The 25,215-nt window shown below is 61.1% G+C and overlaps 1 long non-coding RNA gene across 3 annotated transcripts; it reads left to right on the forward strand.

Moving 5' to 3' along the window:
• The first annotated feature begins 5,741 nt into the window (after positions 1–5,741).
• On the forward strand, positions 5,742–15,887 carry LOC117312727 (uncharacterized). Of its 3 annotated transcripts, none has more exons than XR_004527210.2 (4): positions 5,742–6,969; positions 7,342–8,866; positions 9,511–9,791; positions 10,210–15,887. It is a non-coding gene; the product is annotated as an uncharacterized lncRNA (long non-coding RNA). The 3 variants fall into 3 exon arrangements; XR_004527209.1 differs by having other exon boundaries at positions 6,955–6,969; positions 7,342–9,791; positions 10,210–12,801; positions 13,370–15,887; XR_004527208.2 differs by having other exon boundaries at positions 6,037–6,969; positions 7,342–9,791.
• Positions 15,888–25,215: the final 9,328 nt, after the last annotated feature.

Genomic DNA, 25,215 nt, shown 5'->3' on the forward strand with positions numbered 1-25,215 from the left:
GGCAGGGGGCTCCCGCAGGACCAGAGAGGTCAGGCAGAGAGGAAGCAGGAGCGGGAGGAGGGGCCGCACCCTGTGCGCGTCCACAGGAGCCTGGGGGGGAGGGGAGAGCCCAGGGGGCTGTGGATCACAGCCGGGCGGCCACTCACAGGCTGGCCACGGTGACGCAGGGAGCCCTGGGGGCCACGAGGGCCCTCCAGTACCTCGTGCCTGAATGTGCTTTGGTCCCGGGCTCTCTGGCTTCGGGCCCAATGGCCGGCTCGAGCCCGGGGCAGGTGAAGCGTGGGGCTCGGGGCCGGGGTGAGTGGTGGGGGAGCAAGTGCTCCCCGAACTGTGCTCCTGCCTCGCCCAGAAGCCTGGAGAACACTGCCCAGCGAGGGGCGGGCCAGGCGGCCTGCGCCCCCGTGCCGGGGGCCCCCACTCAAGGTGGGTCATATTTCCCGCCCGTACGCTCCTGCGAAATGGGGACCCGGCCTTCCTGCCTCCCAGGGCTGACCCTCCTCGGACCAGTCTCACGGGCGTCAAGTGACCGCCGGTGCGTGTGCGTGTCGGGCCCTCGCGCTCACACCAACAACCTGCTGGGCTGCCCACGGAAGGAGGGCAGCCCAGACTGTCCAGGGAAGGCTGGCGAGCGTGTGGAGAAATCAGAACCACAGACACTAATGCTGGGAGTGTGACATGGGGCAGCTGCTCGGAAATCAGGTGGCAGCTCCTCGGGGGATTAAACACAGAGCTGCCAGATGGCCTGGCAGGTCCGCTCCTGGGTGGATACATACCGGGAGAGATGACAGCATGTCCACACGACACCTGGACACATACGTTCACAGCGGCCAGAAGCCAAGTGTCCGTCAGCAGATAAACACGTGGTCCCTCCAGACTGTGGAACATCACTTAGCCATAGAGAGGAGTGAGTGCAGACGCGGGCTTAGCACGGATGAGGCTGGAGACGTCATGCTGAGCGAGAGGCCAGCCTCAAAGACCGCGTCACGTACGATTCCACTCGTGGGAAACACCCAGAACTGAGGAGTCCACGGAAGCAGAAAGGGGCTTCCTTAAGGTGGAGGGTGACTTGGCTGGGGGGCGGGGGGGGGGTAAATGATGAGGGGTTTCTCCCGAAGGTGATGAAAATGTTCTAAAATTGATTGTGGTCACGGCCACCTGTACTTGTGAACGCACTGAAAACCTTTGAATCATACACTTTATTTTTTTATTTTATTTTATTTTTACTATTTTTTATATATATATATTTTTAACATCTTTATTGGGGTATAATTGCTTTACAATGGTGTGTTAGTTTCTGCTGTATAACAAAGTGAATCAGTTGTACATATACATATGTTCCCATATCTCTTCCCTCTTGCGTCTCCCTCCCTCCCACCCTCCCTATCCCACCCCTCCAGGCGGTCACAAAGCACCGAGCCGATATCCCTGTGCCATGCGGCTGCTTCCCACTAGAGAATCATACACTTTAAATGGGTAGAGTGGATGGCACGTGAACTCTATCCCAAGCACGCCGTTAAAACAAAGACTTGCCCAGGGTCCCCAGCTGGGCAGGGTGCCAGCCCGGACTCCACACAAAGGAGCAGTGGCCGAGCCTTCTGCCACTGCTGTGTCCCCTGCAGCGGACGAGGGCGGGTAGCCACGGGGGCCAAATGGGATGGGGAAGCGGGGGCCCAGGCCTGGCTCCGGGCTGCCGTGGGTCGAGAGCTGTTTGTTCAGGAGGCCTGGGCCCTGCTCCTGACCTGCCCAGAGCCCTCCTCCCCTCCCGCCCCGTCGGACCTTCCCAGAAGGATGTTTGTCCAGGGACCCGCCGAGCAAATGGCATCTAGTCTCTGGCCTGGAAGCCTCATGGGGACAGATCTCATACCCCACCCCCGCCAGCAGCCGCCTGTTTCCTCCGGACAGCCCGGACCTGGCCAGAGGCTGCTCTGCTGCTTCTCAGCCTCCCTGAGCCGGGGGATCCCAGGGGTGCTAGCCTCGTCGGCTGTCCAGGGCCTGACGTCTCCCACCCCAGGTGTGTGTGGTCTTTTTTTTTTTTTTTTTTATCATTAGGATAAAAACGGCTGGGGAGGCCAGGGCAGCCCAGCCTCAGCCTGGCAGCTCGGGGAGCACAGCCCAGTTGCCTCGGAGGGTGGGAGGTGTCTCATCCCTGTCCCGGGCCCAGTTCCCTTCCCCCAGACCCCGGCCCCTAATCACAGCTACATTTCCCACAGCTGGCCCCCACGCGGCCAAGCCCTGGCCATCAGATCTGGTGGGGGGGGTAGTTTTCCCAGAAACAGGACTGTGAGTCACCAGCCAGCCCAGGAAGTGGCTGCCTCCTGTGCAGCCCCAGCAGCTGACCACTGGACCTCAGTTTGAACCACAGAGCAGGCCGTTCACGCATGACCTCAGTGGTGACCGAGCGCCTTCCGCGCCCTGACCTGAGAGGCTCGGGCTCGGTGGGCGGGGCCCCCCTCAGCCGCCAACAGAACCCTCACTGAACCGGGGTGGGGGGGGGTGACAGGCGCTCTGGGGAGGAGGGGGTCGCTGGGCCCGGGGCAGGAGGAGGCAGACCCCTCGGGGACATGTGTGGCAGGAAGGGCCTTCCCAGAGGGAGCAGCTGGTGGGGAGCCCTGAGGTCAGAGCAGACAGACAAGCCTGGAAAGGAGGCTGGGCGGCTGAGCTAGCAGGAGGGGCCAGGCTGGGCCTCGGAGGTCAAGGTGGCCACAGGACTGAGAGCAGGGGCTTCCCAGGTACCAAGGGTGTACCCCAGGAAGCCAAGAGGAGGCAGGGGAGAAGCGGCTTGTAATCCCCTAACCACCCAGCGGGCCCCCCGCTACGGCCTTGGACGGGAGTGCCGAAGGGACCAGAGAGGGGAAGCAGGTGGCTCAAGGCCACACACCAACCTAGGATCAGGCCCCATGAACCTAAATCCCATCCAGCAGCTTCCAGGCCCCTCTCCTGCCAACGTGCTGGAATCTTCCGGGGAGCAGAAGATGCCAGCTGAGGGGTATTTTCAGGAGAGGCAAAAGCAGGAAAGCCCAGGTCCTCGAAAAACGAGGCTCCTCGGCCTTCTGGGGCTTGGCCCAGGCTGTGAGCAGGGCCCGAGCACTGCGCTAAGCAGGCCGGATGACACTGGCCCTGCTGGTCCCTGTAATGGCTGGGGGGTCTGGGGAAGGGGCCTTGGGGACGAGGCTGGGCCTGGCAGGCTTCGTCCTGAGTGGGGAGGGGTGTACCCTGGGTCCAGCACTCTCACCCTCTGGCACCAGCTCCCCAGCCTGAGATGCAGGGGCCCCCAGGGCGGAGCCTGGCACCCCTCCCCTGCCAGCAGCTGCTCTTGGCAGACGCAGGGCGTGAGGGGAGCTGAGCGCGCTTCGTGGGCTCAGGACTCGAGCAGCGCACAGGCCCTGCTTTCCCGGCGTTCCCGCGACTCCTGCCGCCCAGTCCCACCTCCGAGCCTTGGTCCCGCCACCCCTCCCTGGGAGCACATCCGTCCTGCAGGCCAGCGCCCACCGGCTCCACCTCAGCCCCGGCTTCCTTCTACCTCTCTGTGTCCGCCTCCGCTCTGGGATCCGGGACCGTCTGGGAAGTCGGCCACTGCAGGCTGTGGGACCTCGGAGAAGTTACCCAACCTCTCTGAGCTGAGACGTCCTGGGGCAGGGTGGAGCTGTTTGCCTCGAAAGGCCACTTAGAGGATGAACAGGGCACGGGCAGCGCCCGCCACGGTGGGAGCATTACTGTCACCCACCAGCTCCCGCCGGCCCGGCCACAGCAGGGGCTCAGGAAGTGCAGCCGCTGGACTGTCAGAGCCGGAGGGACCCCAGAGGCTCTTGGAACAAAGGTCCCGTTGAGCCCGGAGAGGCTGGGGCCAGCGGGGGCCGGGGGGCCAGCTTGGCTACCTCCCTCGCCTGCCCCCGCGGACGCCCTCCCTGGCAGAGACCCCGCCACCTCAGCCTACTCCGATCCCACCCACCCCACCTCCTCCGAGGGCCTGTCCTGCCCCTGCTCGGCCCAGGGACCCCGGCCACCACCATGGCCCCCGCCTCCTCTTGGGAAGACACATCAAGTCGCCTGTCAGCCCGGCCGTGAGCCCGTCAGGACCGTCCCTGCCCTGAGAAGACGGCGGCCGCTTGCGCCGTGTGCCCCGCGGGCTGTGTCTCGTCTGGGTCAGTGGGGGGCGCTGGCTTCGGGGTCGCCCCCGGTCAGGGCAGAAGTCCTGCCTGGCCTGCATCGTGCTCAAGGGTGGGCTGCTTGGGCCCCGTCACCAGGCCAGGAGACAGAGGTCACAGTGCTTACCGTCTCCCCACAGGGACCGGCCCCACGGGGGCAAGGTGAGCCCTGAGCACCCACAGACATCTCGAGCCTGCGGGGAACTCTGTGCCCAGGGGAAACCGAGGCACAGCAGGTCAGCGTGGTTGTCACACCGTGAACACCCTCCAGCCCTATCGGACTGACCCCTGGCAGCCTCACCAGCGCAGGCACAGGCGGGTGCTGGGTCCTGGCTGGGGGAGGGGGTGCAGGGTCCTTCACGTCTTCCCCTGAGCATCCCCACCCCCTGCTGCTTTGCAGAGCCCCGGCCTTGGGAAGCGGGGGACCCAGGAGCCCCTCTATCTGCCCACACCCCAGGGCCAAGAGCAGGAGTTTCTCAGCCACACGGCTGTTTACGTGTGTCCATCCTGGCTCTCCTGCCGGGGGGCGGGCGGTGGGGAAGACTGGGGGGGAGCGTTCGTTCTTGGGTCACGGAAACGTTGCCCCCTGCCAGCACCTTCCTGAGGAGGGAGTTCTCCTGGATCCTGGCTGACAGCCAGCCCCAGAGCTTTCTCCGGAACCCCCCCTCCCCCCAACCCCACCGCGGCCGGGGTGGGGGTCCTCCACCTCCAGCTGAGTTATTCTTCCCTCACGGAGGTGACTTCCTTTCCTCGGCATCCTCCATGTTCGCTTCCAAAAAGGCTAATTGAAAATGCAACGGGGCCAGGTCGCAGGCTGGCTCTGGCCCTCCCAGCTGTCTAAACACCCCGTGCCTACGGGGTGACCGCCGGGGAGGCTGCTTGACCCAGCTCCCGAACGGGGGCTCAGGGACCCGTCCTGCCCAGGAGCCCCCCGCCAGCCCTGGTGTTTCAGGGGTTTGTCACCCTTGTTGGACTTTAAGAGGTAGCCGGAGAGGGTGGTCTGGGGAGACCCTCAGGGGTGCAAGGGGTGGCGGACGCTGAGAGACGTTAGCGAGCCATGGGCCACCACGGGGGTGCGGGGGAAGGGGAAGGATGGGAGGGTTTGGGAGTGAGTCTCAGCCTTGAGGTCCAACAGGCCCTGAGGGTGGGGACCTAGCCGAGCCCTGGGTCTGGGCCCAGACGGGTCCAGGAGACACAACCGCTCCCCAGAGCGGGGAGGCCGAGGTGCTGGGGGGGGGTGGCTCTGAGCTCAGGACGGCCCAAGGCGGAGAGTGCACGTGGCCCGGGGCCGTGGATCTGGGTGGGAAATGGAGTCCTCACCAAGGCAGTTGGTGCAGAAGTAGGTCAGCAGGCACCTGGGCCAGAGGGCTTGTCCTGTCTGGGAGGGGTAGGCTTGGGGCAAGGAGTGGGGGGACCCAAGGTGCCAGGACAGGAGGTTCCTGAGCCAAAGGCTAGGGAGGGGACAGGGCCGCTGAGATGTTCGGGGGCGGGGTGGCAGGGAGAGGTCGCCCCAGGGCAGCCCGGCTGGCCAGGTTCCCAGCCCGTGGCATCGGGCCCCCGCTGCAGGCCTGTTGTGGGATGGCCCTGCGCCCGACGGCCCAGCTGCAAGGGGCGAGCCCAAGGGCCTAGGGCCGGCTGTCAAGGTGCTTTTCGGGGAGGTGGGGACCCCGTTGGACCGTAGGCCTTTGGTGTGAGTCTCAGTGCAGAGGCGCTGGGTGGGGAGGGCTCCCGAGAGAAGGCAGCCCCGCCCAGCCAGGGGGTCTCAGGCAAGTCTCTGCCTCGCTGGGCCTGAGAGCCTCGCCTGTGAACTGGGAACAGAACGCTGAGTTGCTGCAAAGGAAAGGAGATTGTGGGTGAGAAGAGGCACCTGGGGAGCAGCTGCGAGGGAGTTGCCAGGTTTGGGGCGATCAGGAGCCTGGGCCCCGGCATTCACCTGCTCCGGGGGTGCCCCGGATGGGGAGGGCTCGCAGAGGCCTCCTGGACAGGTGCAGAGACAGGCAGGCCAGGGCTAGAACCTGTATTTCAGGGCAATAAACTCCCCACCAGCCGAAACCGGGAGAAAGGGATGTGAGAAAGGAGATGCGATGCCCAGGCCTGCTTGGCCCCAAGCGTTGCTATTATGGGGCAGCCCCACCCACCCTGGAGCCCACGGGCAGCGTGCGGAGAAGCTGCTTGGGCGGGGTGGGGGGCGATGGGTTACTGTCAGGGCTCCCAGGTAGGACAGGGCAGGCGGGAGGGCAGAGAGCATGGGGGCACTGGTGCTGCCTGGCCAATTACTCCGGGGAGAAGCCTGAGTAGGGCCCGGTTTGAACGAGGATTCAACCTTCTAAAGGACAAGATGACGTGAACCCAGTTTAATTGTCAGGCAAGATGTGCAGGGCCTGCCGTAGGATGGGGAAACGGCAGCGGACTGTGAAGCGTCCCTTCCAGCGTGGCTCTGGTTCTGTGAGAACCGTCTGGGTTGGGGGGAGGAGGGGGCCCGAGCAGCCGTCGGCGCCCACAGCGCGGAGCTCCAGGCCCGCCCGCCTGCCCGCCCACGTTCTTTCCTTTCTTCCCTGCCGCGCACTGAGCAGTACAGCCTGGCCGTTTTGTAAACAAGACACCCTTTGGTTGAGGGCGGGCCGAGCCTCACACAGTGCTACCTGTCCTGCTTCCGCCGCAGGCTGGCGCCAGCCGCCCCTCCCCTCGAGGGCTCAGGGCACAGTGCTCGGCGACAACAAGGCTTGGCTCCCGGACCACAGCCTGGGTGGGGCCTGGCCTCATTGGGTGCCCATGGCTCACAGATGGGCATAGCCCTCGAGGGGAGCCATCGCCCCTTCCACAGGTAAAGAAACTGAGGCAATCAGCAAACATTCAGGGACCACTTAACGTGTGCTGAGTCCAGTGGAGGAAAAAGAGAAAGAACTGGATGAACACACTGTCCCTGAGCAGCCCGAAAGGGGCCACTGCTGGCCATGGGAGGGCCCAGGGGTGGGTGTGAGTTGGGGGGGGTAGTAGCAGGTAGGGCAGGACTCCCTGTTGCCTAAGGAGGCTGAGACCCCTTCTAGGTGGAGTAGTCCAGGAAGACTTCCTGGAGGAGGAAGAAGAATTTCAGGGGCTCTTGGAGGCTAGTCACTTCTCTTCACCGCTTGGTGAAATGGAGAGAAGATGCTTGTCTCGCTGGCTGAACAGATTTTTGTTTGTTTGTTTTTCTCAGAAAAGAGCAGATGAGCTCACGGACAAGAAGGTATTAGGGCTTCTGCTCCCTCTGTGTGCCTCTATTTCCCGTTTGCACAATGGGCCCAAGAGTTGTCGTGTTCCAGGGTTCACTGGTAAGCCCTGGCGACCTGGAGGCTGAGCCCTGGGCAGACCGAGGCCGGTCCATGCTCTGCACGCCCCCCCCCCCCCCAACACACTCTCATCTCAGGAGCCCAGGAAGCAGCTTCTGGGACCTGCCAAGGGCTCGGAGGTCCACACCCTCCCGGCCGTGAGAGCTGCTGACCCTCTGGGAGGCCGTCAACAGAGCAAAGAGGAAGCCAGGCTGGGAACCTAGTGGTGCAACCCGGTCCGTGGTGCCGATGACCTCGTGAGCTTGTGCAATGAACCTGGGGTCCGGAAAGCGGCTGCCTGTGGCCGCACGCAACGGGCAGGCCGAGGGGTCACCCAGGAGGCGGCCCTCTAGCCCAGGTGGCCTGGGCGAGCCACGGCCACACGTCACCCCCACCTGAGCTGGCCAATGGGACCCCAGCCGCCACTACCCTTCCGAACACTGAGGCCCACGCTCACCATCCCCCACCCAGCTCCAGTGCCTCCTCCCTGGGGTCTCCCAGGGGCTAGGCCACCCTCCCCACCCACGCACAAGTGGCCACTGTCCTCCCTCCAAGGGTGCCTGTCCAAGCCCAGCCCCTATCATGTTGCCCTTTGCGCCCTCGATCCCCCAGGATAGAGCAGGAAGCCTGGCCCTCAGTCGGAGCCTGGCTCTGGTCTCTGAGCGCCCTGGGCTGGAGTCCTGGTCAGCACCTCTTCCAAGTGCACCCTGCAGCAAAACCCTTCCCCCCTCTGTACACGGGGGTCACAAAGGGCTCCGCTCACCGGCCTGGGACTGCCCTAGGGGCTGCGTTGGGAGAGGAGGGCTGGGAGGGCGTCAGGCGTGTCTCTGGGTGGACCGTGCATGGGAGGAGCCGCAGAGACCACTGCAGGCCAAGGGGGCCATGGGCAAAGGCCAGGGCAACAGGAGTTGGGCCCAGGTGAGGAATCGGCCTGCCTCGGCACAGGTCTGCCAGGGAAGGCCGGGCTGCGGGAGGCACAGGGGTGGCGATGTGGGGATAACAGGACGGCTCTTCCCACAGCTCCTGGCGGCAGCCCACCCCCCAGGACACCCAGGCCCAGGCCAGCTCGGATCTGGGGTTGGGAGGGGCTGGTCGGACCCTGGTTATCTCGGCTCCCCTGGCGGGGCACTGGATACAGAGCCCAGAGCCCCCAGCCAGGCTGGTTATCAGGGGCCACTGAGCCCTGACCTCAGCAGGCCCAGGCTGGGCACGGGGCGGGGGTGCCTGAGGCGTTCCCAGCCCGCCCCCGCACCCAGTATCTGGAGCTGCCCCGCCCGGCCTGAGATAGTTGCCCAGAGAGGAGATAGATGCTGGGAACACACCGCAGGGCCGGCTCCCAGTGGCCACGGAGAAGGGAGCGGGGAGGTGGCCCTGGACTTGGTGGACAGGCTCAGCCCAGCGGGCGCTGTCGGGGTGAGTCTGGGGGTCCCGCTGGAGAGGAAACTTAGAGCGTGGACTGCCTGACACCCACGTGTGTCTGAGCAGAGCCTAGACTGGGGCTTGGGCTCCGGCCTCCTGCCCACAGATGGCCTCTGCCACGCAGGCCGCACGGTCTGCAGGCCTGGCTGCCTGCTCTCCACTCCGGAGGGAGCTGAAGGACGGCGGGGATGTGCTTGCCGCCACGGGCGCGCCCCTGCACAGGGCTCCCAGGGCTGCACGGCCCTGCCAGGGACCTGCCGGCCCGAGCCCGTGCCCCAGGCAGGGGCTCCCCTGTGCCAGGCCCAGCGCATGACTTGTGGCCTGGAGCGGGGGGCGGAAGGAGACACCTGTTCACGCCCACCCGGGGCCCCGTGAGGGCAGAGGGGTTCCTGGGAGAATGGGATCCCAGAAAGCCCCTCTTCCCACGTGAAGGGCCTTCCAGGGCCCCCACCCCAGGCCCACCCAGCGCCCGCGGCCAGCCTTCCTGCCAGCTCTTGCAACACTGCGTGAGGGCTGCGCAGAAACCCGATCTCGGGCTCAGGCCCTGACGTGCCCCTGCCGCCCGTCCCACTAAGCTCTTCTCCGTGGCGGGGCCGCCGGTCCCAGACCCCGTGGAGACCCATGGCTCGTGCCTGCAGGTTCTCAGGAGGGCAGCCATGGGCACTGCCCTGGCCCTGCCTCCCACGTAAGGGGGCTCCGAGACGGGACCCTCTGCACGGAGCCGTCCAGCAAAAGCCTCTGTCCCACCAGCCGGCCAGGGCTGTGGAAGAAACCAGCCCCTGACCCTCTGGCAGCTGGGCAAGTCCACCCAGTCCCTGCACCTCAGTTTCCCCATCCGGGAATGGGACGCCTGCCCAAGACCCTCGTCAGATGCCTGGGGCGCCTCCTGCAGGAGAATGGGTGCCACGCTGCTCCCCAGGTGAGAGGGCCGAGCTGTCCTGACTCTGCCAGGAGCCCAGGGCTGCCCCGGGGCCGGGCGGCTGTTCGGGTCCTGCCTCTCCAGTGCCGGCCCCACTCTTGTCTCCTGGGAGGAGGGGTTCCGTGAGGTCTGTGGGAAGGGGACCCTGGGTGCCACGGGGAGATGGTGGGTCCCGCTCAGGCATGTCCAAGCCTTAGGAAGCTTCCTCAGGACTGGCGTGATCAGAGCTGGGAGGAAGCAGCAGGTCTGGGTGGGTGAGTGGGCACTGGGGGCCCCTAGATTCTAGCTGGACACCCCAGGACCCGTCCAGCCTCAGGCCCAGCCTTCCTCCCCCCCTGCTCCTCTTGGGCGCTGGGGGGGTGGGCAGGCCGAGGGCAGGTGGGCAGGTGGCCTGATACCCTTGGCTTCCTGTTCCCAGCACAGGCCACCGCAGGTGGGGCCTTCCTTCCTCTGCAGCAGATGGTGAAGGAGCAGTGGTGACGGGGAATAAACAAGCCACGGGCCTCGTCCCTGTCAGAGCAGGGTCCTCACAGGTGGGCTCAGCGGAGGAGGGGGCTGGCCCTGCGGCCAGAAGCCTCCTGAAGGCAGGCAATCTCCTCTCTGCACCAGGCCCAGGCCCCTCTGGCTGCTCTCTGCTCTGAAGCGGGCAGGGCCGCCCTGCACGTGTGTGCAGGTTGGGCACTGCTCAAGGGACAGTGAGTCGTCAGGGCAGTGGTCCTGCTACACGAGGCATCTTCCCAAAGCTCGAAGTGGAGCCCCTCCTCAAGTGCTGGCTTAAACCTGGAGCAACGCACCCTCTCATGCCCCCCCACCCCAAGGGATGAAGCTTGACTCCTCTGCCCCCCGCCCCCGCCATGGCTCTCAGCTTGGGTCTCACTTTCCCTGTGAGCTCTGTGTTCCTGCTGCCTCTGCCCTCCCCATCGGCACCCTGGTCACACCATGCTGCCACTTCCTGGTCCCTGGGACACCTTTCTCTCCACCATCCCGGCCCGTTGGTCTGTGGGCTCTGCCAGGGCCGGAATCAAACCACTTTGGAATCCCACCGAGGTCTGTAGAAGGCAGGGGGGCGGGAGGGGCCTGGGGCTGTGGGAGATAGGCTTTGCTGGTAAGGCACCCAGGACTGGGGCAGAGAATAAGCTGGCGGTGGAGGGAGCAGGTGGGCGCAGGGGAGCCTCTGGTCAGGGGCTCAGGGCCAGGGCCAGCAAACTGACGGCACCGTGTCCCTCTGCCAGCCCCCAGGACCCTTGCAGCCCCCAGCTGCCCCACAGCCCTGAACCCCCACCTCCCTGCCTCACACAAAGCCCAGATTTTCCGGGCCTTACCTCTCCCTCTGTACAGGAGCCCAAGCCCCTCCACGTGCCCCCGCCCGGGTAGCACCCCCAGCCGCTGGTGCAGCCGTGCCCCATCCCTCAGGTGCGTCTCTGCTCCCGCGGCAGCTCAGCCCCCTTTGAAAGTCGTGCTGACGTTCAAGGGCCACCCCCCAGAGGTCCTGGGAAGATGGGAAGAGCCCGCATCTCCCTACTGCCTTGAGGGAGCCCTGAGGGGCCTTTGTGGGGCCCGACTGGACCCTCGGGACATTGGAAACCCAGGACGCTCAGGAGGCCTGTTAGGGGGTCCCACGCTCGCCGACCCCGCTGGGCATTTGGGTCTCCCCCCGCCATTCCCACCAGGCAGCTCAAGGTGCTGAGAGGCGGCACATGCCCGGGCAGGGCCCACTGCAGCTGGCGGCTCAGAGGATGGCACTCCTGCTCCGCCGCTGGCTCATGCCCCCTTGGGAGTCAGGGTCAGGGAGGTGCCCACCCACAGGTCACACCCTCCTGGCTCTGGGCCCCCGCTTCCTTCCTCCCTCCTTCTCTCCGGCAAACTAGAGACCCAGAAACCAGACCTCCATGAGCCGGGGCCCCAAGGGACTGCTGGGAGCCTGGTGACTCTCTGTCCTCCCCTGTGCCGGGGATCAATAGTCTCTCGAAGGGCCTCTGGGCATCTCTCAGGCCTGTCCCCAAGGGCCGGCGCGGCTCGGGCTTCGGTGAGCCTGAGGCAAGTGTCCCAGCAGCTCTCCTCTCCGCAGACCCCCACTGGCCACATGGCCAAGCTGCCCAGCTGAGGCTCCTGCTAGAGACAACCGATGGGGTAGGAGGGAGCGGCTGCCAGGGGTCAGCCCTGGAGGGGCCAGCGGTGGGCGTGGTCTCCAGGCCAGTCCCGGGAAGGGCCAGGGAAGGGGCCGGAGGTGGCCTGGCCTCCTCTCGGGCAGCAGAAGGGTGGACACCAGCTGACACCCACACCCCGCTGCCTGCCACACCTTCCTCCTCGGCCCAGCGTTTTCTCACGCTCGGAGCTGGCATGGCGAACCCTGCGTGCTGGGACTTGTCACCCCATCCCGGGAAGGTGGGCGAGGCTTTTCCTCTGGGCCTGGGGGCAGGGGCCACCGCAAGTCAAGACACGGCCTGGAGTGGTGGAGCCGGGTTGCGACACCGGCTGAGCAGCTGCAGGGGGCCCGGCCCACATCTGGCCCGTGTCCCAGTCCGTCCGCCTACCTTGGCACCTACCCCCCGCTGGGGAGGACAGAGAGCATGGGTGGGCTTGGGGAGGCGGGTTCCCATCCTTCCTAGAGGTGGACCCAGGGGCTTGGGCCAAGGCCCTGCCCCCCTCTGGTCCTCAGTTGGAAACTGAGGAAATTGAGGATCGTAAAGTTTCGTCGGGACACCCATGTGCACCCACACGCCCCGCACGCTGTCGGAGTCTGCGGTGTGGTCAGCAGTGCTGACCTCAGTTTTCCCCTCTGGAGAGTGGGATGACAGGGCAGCTACCTCAGGGCTGCTGGGAGGCTCCGACAAGAAATCCACACTTCGGGAGTCCTGGGCCCTGCAGCGTCACGGCTGCGACTTTGGGACAGAGGGCCAGGAATTCCTAAGGGCCCCCGAGGCTGACGTGCTGCGGGGACAGAGGCCTGATGGCCCCCAAGCCTCACTCAGTCCCGGGACAAGACCTTGGATCTCTCCGGCCAGACCTGGTGAGGCTCACTCTTCAGCTGAGAGCTGGGGGGAGGCCCCCCTCCAGCAGGGCCCCCGCCTCCAGCCAGTCCCTTCAGGGCTAACCCCCCGGTGACAGACTGGCCCCTGAGCAAATCCATTTCATTTGAGGTCAGGCCGGCCTGTGGTTCCCCTCAACCCACCAGGTCCTGGTGTGGGCCTCTGGCTGTAAAGACAAAACCGGATCCTCTCTGGGCACCACCCCTGTAGGGCCAGTGGGGACCCAGGCCGAGGGTGGTCCCCAGGAGGGTGGCATGAGTACCTGGCCTGTCCCATTTGCCTCAGCGAAATGGGGGGCGGGGGTAGAGTGGGACATGGGACAGGCCGGAGTGGCGCCCTGGACAGACCCTCCTCAGTTCTCTTGTCACGTGGAGAAACTGAGGCCCAGGGAGGTGCAAGCCCACGGCTGGGCTCGTGGGCCAAGCTGGGCCCCCAGAGGCCCCGGGCCTTCCTGGCCGTGATGTGCAGGCCGTTCTCTGGGCAGGAAGGAGGGCCTGGGGCGCGGGGCTCTGGGGAAAGGGCCCCATAGCTTAAGAGCTCCTTCCGCAGGAGTCACCAGCTGCCGTCGGAGGCTGGGGAGACGGAGAGGCAGGCCCCCTGGGAGGCAGCCCCTCGACACCCTGGCAACCCCCCAGGCAGGCGTGGGAATGTGACTGGCGGGAACAGGGCCTCTCCCCCAGGAATCAGCGGCTGGGCGCCGGCCAAGGCGGGTCTGATCCAAAGAGGAAGCAAAGTTCAGCTGCTGCGGAGCAGATGAGCTGCTGGGGGCGGACGCAGGCCGTGAAGATGGGGCTCCAGCCCCAGCCCTGGCTGAGCCCTGGTCCCGGGTGCAGATGCCCCTGACTGTAGCCACGGGCTGCTTTCCGATCCCAGCTACAGGTTGACGTCTCACCCCAGCCCCAGACTGAGCCCTGACACAGGCGTGAACTGAGCACACACCCCAGCCTTGGACCAGCCCCTGACCCCAACCAGACCGGCCCCGATCCAGGCACAGACCAGCCTCATCTCTGCTGACGTCCAACTCCGGCTTTGTCCACCTCTGGCTCTTTGCTTCTTCAGCCCCCAGGCCGAGACCATCCTGGGCTGCCCATCAGCAGGGGCCAGCCCCCGGGATCGGGAAGGTGACAGTCCACGCTGTTGGATGCTGTGTCCCTTCCTGGCCCTGCACTTTCAAAGGTCCGCAGACCAGCTGGAGCGGATGCAGGAGGGAGACCAGAGTGCAGGCCTGGGGGCGCCGAGGGGGCCAAGGCTGGCTGGTGTGGAGGCAGGAGGCCTGCTCAGCCTGGTGGGACCCATGCCACCTCCAGCGTGTGAGCCAGCGTGCCACCTCCACCACCTCGTCTTCCAGCCAGCCCTGAAAGGCGGAGCGCGCCCGCCCTGCTTCGTGGACGAGGAACCGGGCCGGACAGGCTCAGTGATACACAAACGTACACAGCACGACCCGAGGCAGTCTGACCCGAAGCCCAGTCAGCCGTGCTGGAGGCAGACCTCAGCCTGATCCCAACACCACCAGCCTATGGGGCGGGGGCTGCCTTGAGTGGATGGGGCAGCTTCACGGGGGCGGGGGGAGACGTCGGGGGAGACGCAGGGGACCACCGAGCTGGGGTGTCGGAGCCGGATCTGGGCCCCCAGGTGGGAGGGGGGCCGGTCTGGGCTGTTGGGCCCCTGCAGCCACCAACTCGGGCTCCCTGAGCCTCCCAGGAGCTGAGGCTGGGCACCCCGAGCTTGGGGGGAAGAAGCTGTGTTTACTCGGAGCTCTAATCTCTGGGCCTTATCGCCGCCTGTTTGCCCATCGAGAGCTCACACATGGCTGGAGGTCACAGCGGGGTGGGAGGGGCTGACAATATTTGCCCACTTCTCCGAGCCTCTCAGCTCGGAGGGGTCTCCCGCGGGCACCAGATGCCAGGTGGGGTGCCTGCGGTGTTGACATTCCCCAGCTCTGAGTTTGGCTTCCGATAGCGGTGCACGAGGGCGTGGCCGGAGAAGCCCTTTCTCATAGGAAAGCTCGAGAAACAGCTGCGCACCCCCCCGCGGGGCTTGCTTGCCCCCATGCTGTCCCAGCCCACACCTGGGACGTGGGAAAGTCCACTTGGAGTGTCCAGGGGCTGTGCTGGGGCTGCGGACAGGAGGCCGGGCCCAGCCCCAAGTCAGGGCCCACGGCAGGGTGCCCAGACCCTGCCCGAAGGAGGCAGTGTGGCTTGCTGGTTAGGGCACACGAAGGCTCCGTGCGCTTGGGCACTGTGTGGCTTGGGGAGCCCCAGTTTCCAGCTATTAAACGGGGCGCTCGTGAGTCCCACACCATAGAGTTGCGGGGAGATGGGTGAGTTGCTGAGCCCCACACACACCACCGCCCGCCTCCCACTGGGCCCAGTAGGGCCATCGCCCCCCCTCGCCCCACAGGCTGGCCAGGCCCCGGGGGAGGCGGGCTTGGGCGTGCCCTCCCACCCAGGTACCAGGCCAGCAGGGGCCTGTCCAACACCCTCAGCCACTCCCCGGCTGCTTCCAGTGAGGGCCCTTTTCCTTTCTGGGTTTATTGGGGGTTAACCATCCCCATCACCCAGTTTACGGGACCTCTGGTTGCTTCAAAGCCCGCCTGGTACCAGCAGGCCCGCCCCCTGAGGATGGGAACCCACCTGCTGCGCTTGGGGGCCCCCACGGGCTTTAGGGGGACGGGCCAGGAGGAAGAGGCAAGGAGGTAGCTGGTAGCCGTGGCCTCCTCGAGGGCCTCGGTGGGACAGCGGCACCCGGACGGTGCTGTCACCGCGTCCAGCCCAGGGGAGCCCGGGTCTAGGCAGGCAGGCTGGTCCCAGGCAAGGGTGCCAGCATGGCCGGCCCAGGATCAGGCGGCTCCGGGACCAGGTTGCCGTGTGACCTGGGTGAGCCCAGGCCCTTTGCCTTCCCAAGTCCTTTCCTCCGTAAAAAACAAAAAGAGTGAAAATTAGATCTTACAGATGTGTTGGTCTAAAGACAAATACATTAATATTATATATGAAAGCATTTTCTCGTTCTTAAAAATTCAGTTTTTTCTCCTGATTTTAAAAGACATTAAAATACTTCCCTGAGCCTCTGGAAGTCTCCTCGTTCCTGGTCTCTGGGCCTGAAAGGGGAGTCGGTCTCTGGGGATTCAGGAGCCCAGAGGAGGGGCCTAACCTGGGCTTGGGGTCCAGGATGCCACTCAGAAAAAGTGACACCAGAGCCCGGAATAGGACACAGGAGGAGCCAGACAGAGAGGAGGGGCGGGGGAAGAGGCAGGAAGAGCCTGGGGCTCCTGGAGGTTGATGGAGCCAGGGTTCCAGCAGCCTCCAAGCGTGGAGGGGGGGCCTCGTGGAGGCGGGTGGGCGGGGCCTCTGGTGGGCACCCAGCTCCTTGGGGCTAGGGCTTGTCCCGAGCACCTAGAGGAACCACAGGAGGTTTACGCAGGAGTGGGGGTGGGGGGGTAAGGTGCGGGGGGAGGGGCTGGAGCTGCAGCCCGGAATGTGGGGGAGACGCTGCTGCAGGTGTCTGGGGGAGTCCCAGCAGGGAGCGATCCCAGCCTGAAGAGGTCCCAGCAGGGAGCCATCAGGAGGCTGGTTGGCCCTGGGCCTCGTTTCCCCACGTGCACAATGAAGGGTTGGGCTAAATGGTCTCCAGGGAGGTTCCTGAAGGCCAACGGAAGGCCTGGGGGAAAGGGGGCATTCTACAGGTTGGGGGGTCTTCACCCAGCGCTCCAGGAGGGAAATAGGGTGGGGTGGGGCTGGGGCAGCTCCCTCTGACCCCCTGCACTGCGGCCTCCCAGCTACAGAGCTCTGCCCACTGTCTGCCCCACTTCCCTCCTGGGACCACCTGCCTGGGGACCAGCAGCCCTTGTGGTCCCCACCTGCCCTCCCTCCGTCCCTCCACTGGCGGCTAAACTACCGTCGATCAGGGCAGCCGCACCTGCTGCTCTCGAGTCCCCTCCTCCCTCCGCTGGGCTCAGGGGGCCCAGGCACCCAGCAGCCCCTCAAGGACCCCGAGGCAGGACTGCTCAGACCTGAAGGCTGCAGCCCTCTGTCCTGTGAACCCCAAGAGAGCCCCCGACCTGAATACCTGCCAGGAGGAGCAAGGCCCTGCACAGCCTTCTCACCATCCCACAGGTGAGAAAACTGGGCCCCCCCCCCTTAGCTTTGCACTGGAGAGGGGAGAGGGGCACAGGCGGGGACGGGGAGGGGGAACCAGGAGCGGAGCCCCTCAGCTGCCTCCCCCATCACTCAGAAGAGCCACCCGCCCCCCCGTCATCTGTGTCAGGGATAGAGACCAGGGTCCTCCCCTGGCACTGTCCTGACCAGCGTCCTGCCCTGCAGCTCAGGCTCCCCAGGAGCACCTGGACCTGTGGCTCTGCACCAGGGATGGGACAGGCGCTGGGATGGGACAGGCCCTGGGATGGGACAGGCGCTGGGATGGGACAGGCGCTGGGATGGGACAGGCCCTGGGATGGGCCAGGCCCTGGGATGGGACAGGCGCTGGGATGGGACAGGCGCTGGGATGGGACAGGCGCTGGGATGGGACAGGCCCTGGGATGGGACAGGCACTGGGATGGGACAGGCGCTGGGATGGGACAGGCGCTGGGATGGGCCAGGCCCTGGGATGGGACAGGCGCTGGGATGGGACAGGCCCTGGGATGGGACAGGCCCTGGGATGGGCCAGGCGCTGGGATGGGACAGGCCCTGGGATGGGCCAGTCGCTGGGATGGGACAGGCCCTGGGATGGGCCAGGCGCTGGGATGGGACAGGCCCTGGGATGGGACAGGCGCTGGGATGGGACAGGCGCTGGGATGGGACAGGCCCTGGGATGGGCCAGGCGCCAGGATGGGCCAGGCGCCGGGATGGGACAGGCGCTGGGATGGGACAGGCCCTGGGATGGGACAGGCCCTGGGACGGGCCAGGCGCTGGGATGGGACAGGCCTTGGGATGGGCCAGGCCCTAGGATGGGACAGGCACTGGGATGGGACAGGCGCTGGGATGGGCCAGGCCCTGGGATGGGCCAGGCGCTGGGATGGGCCAGGCGCTGGGATGGGACAGGCCCTGGGATGGGCCAGGCGCTGGGACAGGCCAGGCGCTGGGATGGGCCAGGCGCTGGGACGGGGCCTCCACAGCACCCCAGCCCTCTCTCGCCAAACAAAGGCCCTGCTGACCATATGCTGCTGCTCTGATTTGTTTGGGCTGGGGGGGGCCTGGGGGGAACGGGGGGCCTGGCACACCCCACCCAGCCACCTTGGCACCACAGAAATGCCTCTTAGCCTGCCGGGCCCCTCCCTAATCAGGGGTCCCCCCAGCCCCCCACCCCACCTCCCCCAACTCTGTCCCCACAGCCCTGGGACCGATGCCTCCGCTGCCCCAGCTGGGCAGGCTGCCCATGTGTGGCGGTACGCACGGGGCGTCACAGCTCAGTCCCCAGAGGGCGGGAGAGGACTGGGGGTTTGCTGGGAGAGACCAGAGGCCTGAGAGGATCCTGCCCAGCTCCATACCAGGAGGTAGTGGGGGAATGGTCACCTCCCCAGTGCCGAAGCCCCAGGCCCGTCCTGCTCCTCAACAGGGGCCGGCAGAGTGGGGCCCCGCCTGCTGTGCGCTGCCTCTCCTGAGCCCGAGGTCCCACACTCCTCCCAGTTCCCTCCCCCACGCCTCCTGCCACCCCCCACCCCATCCCCCGTTGGGCGGGATTCCACCGCTTCCCTCTGCGAGACCTCGGGAAGGCCTGGTGCTCTGCCCCCACCTGCGGGACCACCGCAGCTCACCGCCCAGCATCCCCACCCCCAGGCCCCGCCCCTCCCAGCCTCCCCCAGCCCCAGCGGTGATTAATAAATGAGGTGAAAACTGAGCTCGGTGAGGCCTGGCGGTGCCCCCGCACTCCAGTCCAGCGCCTGGGGCTCAGCCGCAGCCCCGCGAGCCCCCGCCCCGCACCCCGCACCCCCCCCACCGCCCGCCACCTGCCCGCCCGGGTCAGTTCCCCAAGCTCCTGGCGCCACCTGCTGGGCCAAGTGGACGCTTGCGGTGTTCCACCGGCTCAACCACAGAGGCCCAGGTGGGAACTCAGATGGGGAGTGGCTCAGGTGCGGAGGGGGCTCAGATGGGGAGAGTCAGAGAAGTCCTGTGAGACCTTGGTGGCTTGAGGAGGGTTGCGCGGGCACACACACACATCCTCATTCTCTCTCTCTCTCTCTCTCTCACAGTGGGCGTTCCTGGGGCCGCACTGCCCCCCTGTGGCAGCAGGACGCCCTGCATGGAGCCCGTTCAACCACCCCGTCTCTGAGGCCCTGGCAGGAATGCTGGTCCCTCAGCCCGTGTTGTAGGGGGACCCTGAGGCCTGGGTGAGGGCAGAACCTGGTGAGCCATGGACCCCTTGCTCCGCCCCGCAAGTCTCCAGGGACAGTCTGAGTCTGGTACTTGGAGGCCTGGGTTCCAGACGTAACAGTCACCCACCCCGTCCCTAGTGCAGGAGGAAGGGGCTCCAGGACCGTTCTCTCTAGAGAGCCGGGTCCAAAGTTAGGACGCATGTCCCAGCACAGCCCTGCCCTTCCCGGGGACCCAGACTGCCCGGGCAGCCAAGCAGAGCTGCCAGACCCTGCCAAGGACTGCGGAAGAGGAAATTAAACCCCAAAGAAGTAGAAGAAATAATAAAGATAAGAGTAGATATAGATGAAATAGAAAATGTACAAACAATGGAGAACATCAGTGAAACCCAGAGCTGGCTATTTGAAAAGATCAATAAAATGGATAAATTTCCAGTTGGTCTGATCAAGAAAAATCAAAGGAAGAGACAAACGGCCAATACGAGGAGTGAAAGAGAAGGTATCACTTCACACCCTAAAGACATTACAAGAATAATATTTCAGTATTATCAATTGATGACCAAAAATTGGACAATTTAGGGCTTCCCTGGTGGCGCAGTGGTTAAGAATCCGCCTGCCAACGCAGGGGACACAGGTTCGAGCCCTGGTCCAGGAAGATCCCACTTGCCGCAGAATAACTAAGCCCGTGTGCCACAACTGCTGAGCCCACGTGCCACAACTACTGAAGCCCGCACGCCTAGAGCCCGTGCTCTGCAACAAGAGAAGCCACCGCAATAAGCCTGCGGGCCGCAACAAAAAGTAGCCCCTTCTCACCACAGCTAGAGAAAGCCTGCATGCAGCAATGAAGACCCAACACAGCCAAAAATAAATTAATTAATTTTTAAAAATTGGACAATTTAGATGAAATGGAAAAATTCCTTGAAAGACACAAATGATCAAAATAGGCACAAGAAGAAGTATGTACTCAGAATATTAAAGAAATTCCATTTATAATTTAAATTTTGCCACAGAGAAAGTTCCTGGCCCACACAGTTTCCCTGGCAAATGCAACCAAACATTCAGGGAAGAAAAGTCAATTCTACACAGACTCTTCCAGAAAATAAGATTTTATGAGGCCACCGTTATCTTGAGACCAGAATCAGACAAGATATCACAAAAGAAAATTATAGACCAATATCCCTCATAAACAGTGACACAAAAATCTTTTAACAAAATCTTAGTCAATCCAATTGCACAAAATGTAAGAGGAGACTACACTATGACCACGGGGAGTTTATCCCAGGAAGGCAAGGCTGGTTTAACGCTCTAAAATCGATCAGCATAACGCACCATATTAACAGAGTGAACAAGAAAATCCACGTGATGACCTCAATAGAAGAAGCAAGGGGACGTCCCTGGTGATGCAGTGGGGAAGACCCCACACTCCCAACGCAGGGGGCCCGGGTTCAATCCCTGGCTGGGGAACTAGATCCTGCATGCATGCCGCAACTGAGACCCGGCACAGCCAAAATCAATATGTTTTGAAAAAATGGATGAGGCAGAAGCATTTGACAAAATTCAACCACATTCATGACACGGATGCTCAGCAAAGTGGGAATGGAAGGGAACTTAACTTGACGTGAGCATCTATATCCAAAACCTATAGCTGAAGTCGTGCATAACGGGGAAAAACTGAACGCTGCCCCCGATGGCAGGAACAAGGCCAGGATGTCCAGCCTTGCTGCCTCCATTTAACCTTGTCCTGGAGGTCCTGGCCAGAGCAGGGAGGCAAGAAATAGAAGACATACAAATTTAAAAGGGCAACATGATCCTATGGTAGAAAATCCTTCTAAAATTTCAAAAGTAACTTCTAGAACTAATAAGTAAATTTAGCAAAGTTGAGGGATAAAGGGTAAATTTAGAAAAATCAACTATATTTCTATATGCTAGTACTGAAGCATTGGAGAAAAAAAATTTTTTTTTTGGCCGCACTGCGTGGCTCGCGGGATCTTAGTTCCCCGACTAGGGATTGAATCCAGCCCATGCCAGAGTCCTAACCACTGGACCACCAAGGAATTCCCAGAAAATAAAATTCTTAAACATTTACTATAGCATTAAAAACATCAAATAATCAAAATAATGAATAAAATATTAAGGAATCAAAATAATGAAAAAAAATACAGAAGACTTTCAAAAAAAAGACTGGAAAACTTTGCTGCGAGTAACTAGGGAAGGCCCAAATAACGGGAGAGATATACTGTATTTGTAGACTAGAAAACTCAATACTTCTAAGGCACTCATTCTCTCCAAAATAATGTAGAAGTTCATTGCAAATTCTATCAAAATTCCATGAGGCTTTTTAAAAGGTTTTGACAAGATGATTCTAATTTGAGGGAATTCCCTGGCGGTCCAGTGATTAGGACTCCGCGCTTCCACTGCAGGGGGCTCAGGTTCGATCTCTGGTAGAGGAACTAAGATCCTGCATGCTGCGCAGCAAGGCCAAAAGAAAAAGATGATTTTAATTTGAAATTGAATTGCAAAGGATCTAGAATAGCCAAGAGAATTTTGGAAAAGTTGACAAAGTTGAAGGGCCTACACTCTAAAGATTTACTATGAAGCTGTAGTAATTAAGACAGCGTGGTACTGGCAGAAGGATAGACAAATGGGTTAATGGAAAACAGAACAGGGAATCCAGGAATAGACTCCCAAACATATGGTCAATTCATTTTCAACTAAGATGCCAAATCAATTCAACAGGGAAAAAAATCTTTAATAGATGGTGCTGAAACAACTGGATACACAGAGAAAAAAATTGAACCTCAACATTTATTTCACTCTCCCCACAAAAATGAAATCTGAATGGATCAGAGGCCTAAACGTAAAACCCAGAACTGGGCTTCCCTGGTGGCGCAGTGGTTAAGAATCCGTCTGACAATGAAGGGAACACGGGTTCAAGCCCTGCTCAGGGAAGACCCCCACATGCTGTGGAGCAACTAAGCCCGTGTGCCGCAACTACTGAGCCTGCGCTCTAGAGCCCATGAGCCACAACTCCTGAAGCCCGCACACCACAACTCCTGAAGCCCGTGTGCCTAGAGCCCGTGCTCCACAACAAGAGAAGCCACCGCAATGAGAATCCCGCGCACCGAAATGAAGAGTAGCCCCTGCTCGCAGCAACTAGAGAAAGCCCACATGCAGCAATGAAGACCCAATACAGCCAAAAAAAAAAAAAAAACAAAAAAAACCCAGAACCTTCTGGAAGAAAACATAAGACAAAACCTTCATGACCTTGGGGTAGGCAAAGATTTCTTTCAGGTCACAAAAGCACCAGCCATACAAGAAAAAAACTGCCAAGTTGGCTTTCATCAAAATCAAAATTTTCTTCTCGTGAAAAGACACCATTACCATAACTGAATCACTTTGCTGTACACCTGAAACTAACACAACATTGTAAATCAACTATACTTCAATTTTTTTAAATAAATTTATTCATTTATTTTTGGCTGTGTTGGGTCTTCGTTGCAACGCGCGGGCTTTCTCTAGTTGCAGCAAGTGGGGGCTACTCTTTGTTGTGGTGTGTGGGGTTCTCATTGTGGTCGCTTCTCTTGTTGCAGAGCACGGGCTCCAGGTGCGCAGGCTTCAGTAGTTGTGGTGCATGGGCTTAGTGGTTCCGAGGCATGTGGGATCTTCCGTGACCGGGGCTCGAACCTGTGTCCCCTACATTGTCAGGCGGATTCTTAACCACTACACCACCAGGGAAGTCCTACTTCAATTTTTTTTAAAAAAAGCCACCATTAAGAAAATGAATAGGCAATCCACAAGCTGGAGAAAAAATTCGCAGTACAATCTCTGATGAGGATTTGTGTTCAGAATATGTAAAGAGCACCAACAAACAAACAATGAAAATACAGACAACTCAATTTTTTAAATAGGCAACATATTTGGACAGACATTTCACAGAAGAAGATGGACAAATGACCAACAACCCTGGAGAGGTACCCAGCATCTGCAGACATCAGGGAAATGCAAGTTAAAATCACAGTGAGGTACCAGCACACACCCATTGGAATGGCTACAATCCAAAGACTGATGACACCAAGTGTTATTAAGAACATTTAACAACTGAAACTCTTATTTTGCCAGTGGGAATATAAAACGATATAACCGTTCAGAGAACTCTTGGGGAGTTTCTTACTACATTAAATATGCATCTTCCCTAAACCCCAGCAATTTGACTCTCAGGGATTTACCTGAGAGAAATGGAAACACATCACTGTATCAGTCATCTGTGGCTGCGTAACAAACCCCTAAAAGCTTGGTGGCTTAAGAGAACACCCACTGATTAAATCATGGGTCCATAGGTCAGAAGACTCTTGTGACGTGGGTCTCATGATGCTGAGATCAAAGGTCAGTCGGACTGGGCTTGTCTGGAGGCTCAGGGACAAATCCAGTTCTTCATGTTGTAAGATCTGGTCCCCACTTCCTGCTGGCTGTCCCTCCACTCCTAAAGGTCACCCTCATGCCCCCTCCATCTTTAAAGCAATAGCACAGTGTTCTTCTCCGACTCCCTCCCCACCTCCACTGGGGAAAACCCTCGCTTTTATTTTATTTTATTCTTATTTTCTAAATATTTATTTATTTGGCTGTGCCGGGTCTTAGTTGTGGCTCGCGGGATCTTAGTTGCGGCATATGGGATCTAGTTCCCTGACCAGGGATCAAACCCGGGCCCCCTGCATTGGGAGCTTGGAGTCTTAACCACTGGACCACCAAGGAAGTCCCCCAAACCCTTTGCTTTGAAAGGATCATGTGATTAGGTCCTTCTCACCGCATGGTCTCCTGTTGCCAGACAATGTAACTCGATCTCAGGAGTAACAGCTGGCCATATTCACAGGTCCCACTTGCTCGAAATGGAAGGGTAGTCATTAGGGGCAGTCTTAGAATCTGCCTACCTCATTCACCAAAAAACCTGTATAGGGATGTTCCAGGTAGCCTCCTTTGTAAGAGCCAAAACGCAGAAGCCAGTCAGATGTCCGTCAGCAGGCGAGTGAATCAGCCTCTGTGCTGTAGCCACGTGGTGGACATACTCTGCACTGGAAAGGAACTACAGAGGCACATAACGTGGATGACATCAAAACGCTGCAGTGATGAGATTGTTTCCACAGGAGCGCAGGGTAGCAGTTCTGAACCCACTGTGCGTGCATCTTGGAATGGCACGTTTAAGTAAATGGATGGTGGGAACCAGGGTGTCACTGTTGGAGTGGGCGTTGCAGGTGAGCAGGGGAGGTGCTAGAATGGTCCCTGTGGTGATGGATTCGAGTTGGACGCATCAGTATGAACCCGTGATCAGCTTCATATAAATACAGATGTTAGGGGCTTCCCTGGTGGCGCAGTGGCTGGGAGTCCGCCTGCCGATGCAGGGGACACGGGTTCGTGCCCCGGTCCGGGAGGATCCCACGTGCCCCGGAGCGGCTGGGCCCGTGAGCCATGGCCGCTGAGCCTGCGCATCCGGAGCCTTGCTCCACAGCGGGAGAGGCCACAACAGTGAGACGCCCGCGTACCGCAAAAAAAAAAAAAAAAAAAAAAAATACAGATGTTACACAGAGAGATATTTATGGATATGTGTGTATACATAGGTTCCAATGTGCACATATGTTTCCTTGCTCTGACTGTGAGAGGGCTTAGATGCTATGACACCCCGAGGGCAAGGAGCAGCCCAGCGCCCAGATCTTGGTTTCTAACACCATCCTCCGATGAAAGGATCCAGGGCTCTTTGGAGAAACAGCTGATTCTAGGGCTGGGGCCGGAAGTACAGATGATGAGCCTGGAGCGTCTTGTGGTGCCAGGAAGTAAGGAACTGTTCAACCCCCTTCCCAGAAATAGACAAACCCACGATGGTGGGGTGTATATCAAAGGGACACAAAAGCCAACCCCCAAAAGCCCCCAATGGGCCAAAGCTGGAGAAATTTAAGCAACAAAATAATTTCTTATTGGATTCTAACCCACGGTGTAAACTAAATAGCCAGGAGTCCATAATGATACAAATAGATGATTGGCTCGGTAAGTGGGGGTAGTAGACAAATGTCTCACGCAGAAGAACTCCAGATGGTTCATGCAG

The sequence above is a fragment of the Tursiops truncatus genome, chromosome 6 (assembly GCF_011762595.2).
Source record: "Tursiops truncatus isolate mTurTru1 chromosome 6, mTurTru1.mat.Y, whole genome shotgun sequence".
In the NCBI taxonomy this organism is placed as follows: domain Eukaryota; kingdom Metazoa; phylum Chordata; class Mammalia; order Artiodactyla; family Delphinidae; genus Tursiops; species Tursiops truncatus.